The sequence below is a fragment of the Balaenoptera musculus genome, chromosome 1 (genome assembly GCF_009873245.2).
Source record: "Balaenoptera musculus isolate JJ_BM4_2016_0621 chromosome 1, mBalMus1.pri.v3, whole genome shotgun sequence".
Taxonomy (NCBI): Eukaryota; Metazoa; Chordata; class Mammalia; order Artiodactyla; family Balaenopteridae; genus Balaenoptera; species Balaenoptera musculus.
This window is the reverse complement of record NC_045785.1, coordinates 77,569,338-77,576,961: the sequence shown is the minus strand read 5'-3', so window position 1 is coordinate 77,576,961 and position 7,624 is coordinate 77,569,338. Positions and strand designations below refer to the sequence as shown.

At 40.1% G+C, this 7,624-nt stretch overlaps 1 non-coding gene across 1 annotated transcript; it reads left to right on the top strand.

The window, feature by feature from the left end:
* Positions 1-1,226: 1,226 nt before the first annotated feature.
* LOC118887145 lies at positions 1,227-1,335 on the top strand. The gene has a single exon (XR_005017900.1). It is a non-coding gene; the product is annotated as a U6 spliceosomal RNA (small nuclear RNA).
* Positions 1,336-7,624: the final 6,289 nt, after the last annotated feature.

Below are 7,624 nucleotides of genomic sequence, written 5' to 3'. Positions count from 1 at the left end.
ACAGAATGAAGTGAATTAGAACAGGCTTCCAATCTCATTTGGTGTACATTAAACTCGGTTAGTTCATTTTCCATATAGCAAAATGAGTAAGCTGAGGAGGCCTGTTTGAACACCTATTTATCTTGGCCAAATATTTTCTTCTTGCATCTAGAAGTCATTTATTTGGCCGTGTTGGTGCTATAACCAAAATGAGTTTTTCTATAATAGTGACATAAATCCTGGAATTCCAATAGAAGTTTAGATTATATAGGACTTTTTTTTTTTTTTTTTTGGGTGGTATATTCCAACTACTTTTTATCAAAACCAGTACAATTTCCAGTGTAGACTGAGTAGTGATTTGAGAACACCACCTATCCAGGTTCTGTCTGAAGCCAGGATATACATTAATAGTGAAATATCATTAGCAGTCATATGCTACTATGCATAACAGGATCAGAGCCATGATCTTTTGAAAACAAGGCATGGAAAACTGACACAATGGGAATCTGATCTCTAGACTTCAGATCCGTACAACTGAGCCTAGATGAGGAATTTGATGCTGTTGTTCCTATTGAACTGATAGAACTGGAAGTCACATAAACTGCAGTAAGCTCGTTTATGGATATTCAAGTAACTTTTTGGACCATGCTTGGGTTAATGATAGGGCAGAAATGCCATTAGAGCAGAATACTGTTAATCCACTGGTGACATGCATTAGTGATACTTGAAAAGTTGTACAGTTATGGGGACTTTTGTAGTTTTAGCTCATCCCCCTATTAAGATTTGTAGGTGTTTTATATAAACGTATGATTCTCCCATTCACCCTCAGCGCATGACTCAGATCCCTTTAACCTACCAAGGGACACGCTCAAGAAGGCTTTCTGTGAAGCCTTCTTCACAGAAGAAGAAGCCTTCTTCACATGGAATGTGACTGCCTTGTTTTCTTTCAAAATGCAATACAGTTACTTTGGAATTACAAGTCTACTGTGTGACCAAGAAATATCCTCAGCTGAAATGCAGATTGCACAGTGTATTGGAAATGTGAATCGTATTTTCGTTATTTACTCAAGGGTTCATGATTGGGAGTAGAAGTGCAGCAAAAAGAGGAGACTTTTCAAGAAAGTATTGGATTAATCTGAGGTTCTTCCCCTTCATATCTGATTTATCTTTTGCCATGAATTGACCAAAGCCTTCATGGAAGATATGCTCAGACAATGACAGTCAATTACCTGTTAGAAATATCTGTGATGCTCGTCTCAACAGCACATACACTAAAAAATTTGAACCGTATGGAGAAGACTAGCATGGCCCCTATGCAAAGATAGTATGCAAATTCGTGTAACACTCCCTATTTTTAAACTAAACTTATTGTGATAATAATTTTGTAATAAATATATATATCAAATCATCACGTTGTACACCTTAAAGTCATACAATGTTACATGTCAATTATACTTCAATAAAACTGGAAAAAAATAGAAGAATTTGTGTTTGGAGGCTGGAGGGAAAGCCAAAGAGTCAGGTAAGGCAGTCCCATCTTTTGAGACTATAGTCAGGAATTTAGCAAGAAATTGAAAATGCAAAATGCTGTATTAACCACATATGTAGTTACCTGAAATCCAGCATCATTTTAAAACAAAGTGGTTAAGAGGGTATAAATGTTAGTATTCCATTGCCATCCCTGCCACCACAAATCTACAGCCTACTATTTTCCTACCATACATTTTCTAATGATGCTTCTGTTGATAGAAAGCCCTAGTCATTTTTTATTAATGGTTGCTGTGACTTCTTCCCGCTCTCTTTCCATTGGCACAGCATTTACTGATTAAAGATGCTGGGTGAGTCAGAATATTCCTTGCATAATGATTGGTTAGTTGGAATGGGTACCAGCTCTTCCTTCGTGATAAAGAACAGTGTATATAAATAAGGGTAAGAGATTTTCTTGATGTTCAAGGTCTTTGGTCTCTGAGTTACAGACTATAAATATTTCCTGGGCCACATTCTAGATGCAGAACTTCCACTGAAGTCAACAGAAATTTTGTGACAAAATTAATGGTAGGAAAATGCACTATGATTATTTATTATTTTTTCTTTTTGACTGCTCTGAAGATAATTTGGTGCATAACGTATTGAAGAAGTATTGAGTTTTTCTAGTGGCTCATTTTCATGCAAATGTTTATCACATTTCTGGGTATTGTTTTCCTCTATCATATATATTTCCATCTTCCATGGGTAAATCAAAATCTTCATCCACATTGCACATTCAGCCTGTATTCTCATTAATTGTTACGAATATGTGATTTTCATTTATGATTTTAGTGGGTGTTTCTGAAAGTTCCACAGCAGCATCTGGCCAGGAAATGGTGTCTGTGAATCAGAATCACTACACCTAATTTTATTTTTCTTCTGTGTACTCATTTCTCTAATCCTTTCCCAGCAAACAGGAGGGATTCCTGTTTGGATTCTTTTTTATCTTAATTTTCAGAGACCCCCCTGCCCGCCATGTATAGACTTTAGGTTTAATTTTGCTTTTTCTGTTATGCATGGTTCAGGGAACAATGGAAGTGAATCTTGAGTCCCCTCTTCCTTTCTGCTAACGTTCACATCTAAGCCACCACCATGGTTTAATCTGACGAGTGTAAGCACCTCCTAAGAGGTTTTTCACCATGTTCAGTTTCAGTCCCTTCTAATCTCTCGATGCTGATGTTAGAATGATCTTTTAAAATGCAGAGATGATTCTGCCTCTCGCTGCTTAAAACTCTTCTTATTGTCCTTAGGATAAGCAAATTCTTGAACATAGCTCATGGAGCTCTATATACTCTGGTCCCTACTTGCCTCTCCAGGCAGTTGTTCCACCCTCTCCCTCACTCTACGCTCCAGCCACAGGGACCTGCTCTCAGATCCCCACATCATCACTTTCTTTCACCTCCAGGCCTTTATACACTATTGCTTGGCTCACTACTCCGCCCCACATGCTCCTGAGTATATCCTACTCATCATTCAAGTCTCAGCTTAAACTCCCCTCTTTTGAGTGGCCATTCCTACTGCCATAGATGGGCTTTGCATTCCCACAGGATCCTGCACTTGACCTTTCAAAATAGCCATCACACCTGTGACTTTTTGTTTAAAGTCTATCTTCCCCGCTAGATTGCTTTCTTTGTTAGCATGGTCACTGAGGCCAGTGACCATACCTGTGTTTTTTACTGCTCTGTCCCCAGCACCTTGCACAGAAAAGGTGTTTGGACACCTAACAGGTATGTAATAAATGTTTGTTGACTTCCTAATTCCACTGCTGTCCTCAGTTACTCCTTTTACACTGCTATCAGTAGATGCAAGTTCATCTCTTTCCAAGGAGACAATGGGATGCTCTTTGAAGGTTGCACAGATAATCATTGTCCTTTATGATTTTCTCTGGAGCTTCTTCCTGATGTTAATTTTTACCCTCAGAGCTCACTCTTCTCTGGAGTGACTGAAACATCCATGTGGGAGTGGGAGATCACTAGCCTGGGAGATGGAAGCCTTGAATTTGAATTTGCCTATGATGTTACGTTTTAACTTGGGCAGGTCATTTAATCTCTCTGGTTATTATTCCCCTAGGCCACAAAATGAGATGAACAGACTAGACTGAATCTATAGGCTCTTCTCTGATGCTAAGAAGCCATTTTGTGCACTTCTGGGAAGAGTTAGCCCACTGTCCTGGAGTGCAGAAGAGAAAACGACTGAAAGGTGGTCAGATGGAAATTCAGCATCTCTTCCTAGAGTGAAGGGAGGGCTGAGGATAGGTTGTCTGTTTCCTCCAACTTGTGCCCTCCTTCTTTTCGTTCCTCTGTGATTCATGGCAGCCCTAGGCAGTTGGGGCTTATGGAGACAGAGCTGATGGGGGACACACATGAAACATTCTCTCACCTGGATTAGAAGCAAGCCAGGAGAGTGTATAAACACATGCTGGAGGTCGTTCGTGTATGTGCGCTGAGGTGGTGGGGTGATTGTTATTGCCTGCTATCTAATCATTGTATCTTTATTCATATAATAGCCACATTGCTAAAGAGTGTTTAATGTATAATTAGTGAAAGAGTGTAAGACTTAGAATTAGACTGACTGGGATTTAAATTCCAGCTCCATCACTGTGGTGTGTGTATGTGTGTGTGTGTGTGTGTGTGTGTGTGTCTGAGAGAGAGAGAGAGAGAGAGAGAGAGAGAGCGAGCAACAGAGATAGAGACAGAGAGGCACTGAGACCCAAGGCAATTAATTTGATTTCTATGAATCTTAGTTTCCTCCTCTACCCATTTATGGTAGTAACTATGGCATGGCATTAAGGATTTTAAAAGATCACATTTATATGATGAGTTATTAGTGTCCACTTAGCATGTCTTCCCTCTTCTTCTGATAATGCCATTCTCCTCTAGAGAACCTGCTCTTCCCTACTTAGATCATGTCTCTGATGTAAGGGGCTGCCAATCAAGTAGCAACTAGTTGTTCTACAGAAGTCCACCTTAACCATCTTTAAAGCAAGGATCTGCAGATGAACTGAGCCTAAACAATCAGGGTATAGCCCTGGATCTTTGAAATTGAGGCTTAGGTGAGGCTTTCTGGTAGTGAAGTTTTGAAAATGCAGACTCAGAAGGTTTTGGCAACTGGGGTCCTACCTTCTCAGAGAATTCCGATTTGCAGTAGGAGACATGGATAAAGGTGAGGTAACAATAGGAGAGGATGGATCCTGGTACGATCAAATCTTTTGTTCTAGTCATTCCCAATTACACTCTTACTCTTCCCTGTCACAAGAGACAATAAATTTACCTTTTTGCCTAAGCCGGCTCAAATTGCAGGCCAGTGATTTACATATCAAAGAGTCAAAACTAGTAGAGTAGCATACTGTAGACCCTGGGGACTTTACTTTTCTTCTTCACACAAATATGATGTTATTTTGTGTTTCCTATTAGTCTAGGCCCAGACATCAAGGGTTGAAAAATCAAGAGCTTCTATGTTCTGAATTCCAAGTTTTTAATAAATCACTGATCTCTCCTTTCACTTTCCCCCAGAGATTTAATTACTAATCCAAATAATATTTTTAATACTTTAAGGCTTTAGAAATATAACAGGTGTGGATAGTTAAATACACTAATGTATATTATTGCCAAGAATGTAAAATTGGCACAATATTTTAAGGTGTTCATTTTGTAGTAAGTGTCCAAAGGCTTTGTTTATATTCTTTCACTCTCTGATTCTACTTCTTGTATTCTATCCTATGGAAACAAGCTTGGATATGAACACTGATATATGTGCAAATTTATTTATTGTAGCTTAATTTGTAAGGATGAAAAATGAAACAACTCAGTAAATTTTCAAACTCAGGGAGTTATTTAAATTTTATGCAGCCTTTTGAATAATTTTTAGAATATTTGATGACATGAGAAAACTCTGGATATATTTTTCAGTGAAAAATAAAGAATATATAAAATAGTATCTATAGTATATTTCTAATTTTCAATACACACACAAACACACATGCAAAGTATATGCGTATGTTCAGAGCTATATAGCAAAAATACCAACAATGGTTCTTCCCTAGGCGATTGGGGTTCCAGTGTATGGAAGACGTTGTGACTGACTTCCCAGCATCCATCCCGTTATCCTCTCTACCTCCATACCAGGTGCGACAGCCATGCAATTTGATAAGGCTGACTTTTACCTTGAGTTCCATAGGTGGCCCATCACTGAGAGAGGCTAATCAGCATGATCCCATCCCTCTAGTTATGCTTATTAGGTTAGAGGTAGACACATAATCCAGGCCCATGCCATTTAGTGCAATCATTATCTTGGCATTAATGTCTGATTCAGAGATAAGCATATACTTTCATTTGAACCAATTAGAAAGACTTGAAGGATTTTAGTTGGGTGGTAGATACCCATTCTCTCTCCCTGATCATGGATGAGGAAACATGAAGTCCCAGGTGATATCGGAAGAGCTTTTGTGACTGTAGAAGGAAGTTGGCCTTAAGGGTAACTGACACACAGAATATGGAGCAAAGGTGTCATGCGACCTTGTATCTGGTGGCATTGTCACATTTCTGAATTAAAATGGCACTGAAGTCTTCCCTAATTTTAGAATGAGCTAATATATTATCTAATCATTTAAGGTAGATGGCATTGAGGTTTTCATTACATAAAAAAAAAAAAAAACCAGATCAAACTTAAAGTGGTGTACATTTTATTCTTTATACTTTCCAGTATTTTTTAAAGATTCTCTGCCCTGAACACATATTGCTTTTATAATTAAAAAATTATTTATTTAAAAAATTGTTATTAGCTAAGAATTGGCAAGGACCCATTAAATCAGTATGTATTTTTCTCTCCTTACTCACTCTCCCCCTTCTCCTGAATCTCCTTCAATTCTCTTCCCCCAATTCCCACAAGAGCCAGAGAAGCCAACAAAATGTCAAAATTTTGTCACTCCATTAATTAGGAGATGAATTGGGTGAGGCACAACCTACATTCTGTGAAATTGATTGGCAAGTGACTGGCAGAGCTACCCTCTTGCTAAAGGGGCAATGGCAGAAATGGGATTGATCACCGTTTATCACCATGTGGCTCATTCTAAACACATAGAAACCTGGGAGGATTCAGAGTCACTGGTTACCGTATGCTGACGCAAGAAGCTCCAAAGCCAGGATCTAAAACTCCCTTACCTAATTCGGCAGTGTGCTCAAAGGAAGAAACCCCAGGAGCAATGTGGATTGCAAAAGCTGGAAGTAAACTTAAACCAGGCACATATTCCTACCCAGTGAGTTACAGTCATGTCAAATTGGTAAGGCCTGATGCATTTGGGAGAAGGTTCTTTTTGAGGGAGGTGAGCCTGTAGAAAATGGTGAGGGTATAGAGAAGTAGCACCAGAACCCTACTGACAAGGTGATTCAGAAATGGAACTGGAGAGGAACAAGGGAGCCAGCCGCCAAGCAGCTTTAGAGTATCAAGTAGACAGCCCTCATAAATACTACCTTGGGGAAGAAGAATGGCAGACTCTGTCTAATGAAGGCACCCCTATCCCTATTTCCCCACACCCCATTGCTCCTGGTTCCAGATTATATGCACGGTGGGGCTGCCATTGACTAGATGTGAAATCTTAGGCCAGCCACTTGACCTCTCTGTCCTTGAGTTTTCTCATCTGTAAAAGGGCTGAGAGTCAGACCAGATTACCTCTAAGGACTCAGCCTGCTTTGAAACTCTGCAGTTCCACAGTTGGTCCATCCATCTGCCTGTCTGCACAGGTCAGCCAATGAGGAGAGCCCTGGAAGCCTGAGCCCTCTGGAGTGTAGTGTTGAGTCCCTGCAGGGGAGGAAGGCATCTTCCCGAAGTGGTGCTCTCAGGAAGGCAGGGCGCTTGTGAAGTCGACGCTGAGCTCCTTGCAGCTGCTCTGCAGAGGGGAAAAAACCTGGATTTTAAAGAAGCGAATGGTCCCTTTTTGTTTGAACAAAATTAACTCACAGCTGCAAGCAGCACAATGAAAGCACATTTTAAAATAATCAGATGCTTTTGGGGCCTCCTTCTGCTGCCAGAACAACTTCAGTACGAGCTGCTGCCGGCTGCCTTTCAAGGCTGCAGCCTCTGGCGCCAACCGTCCGGAGGTGCAGTGAAGCCGAAAGCTGTT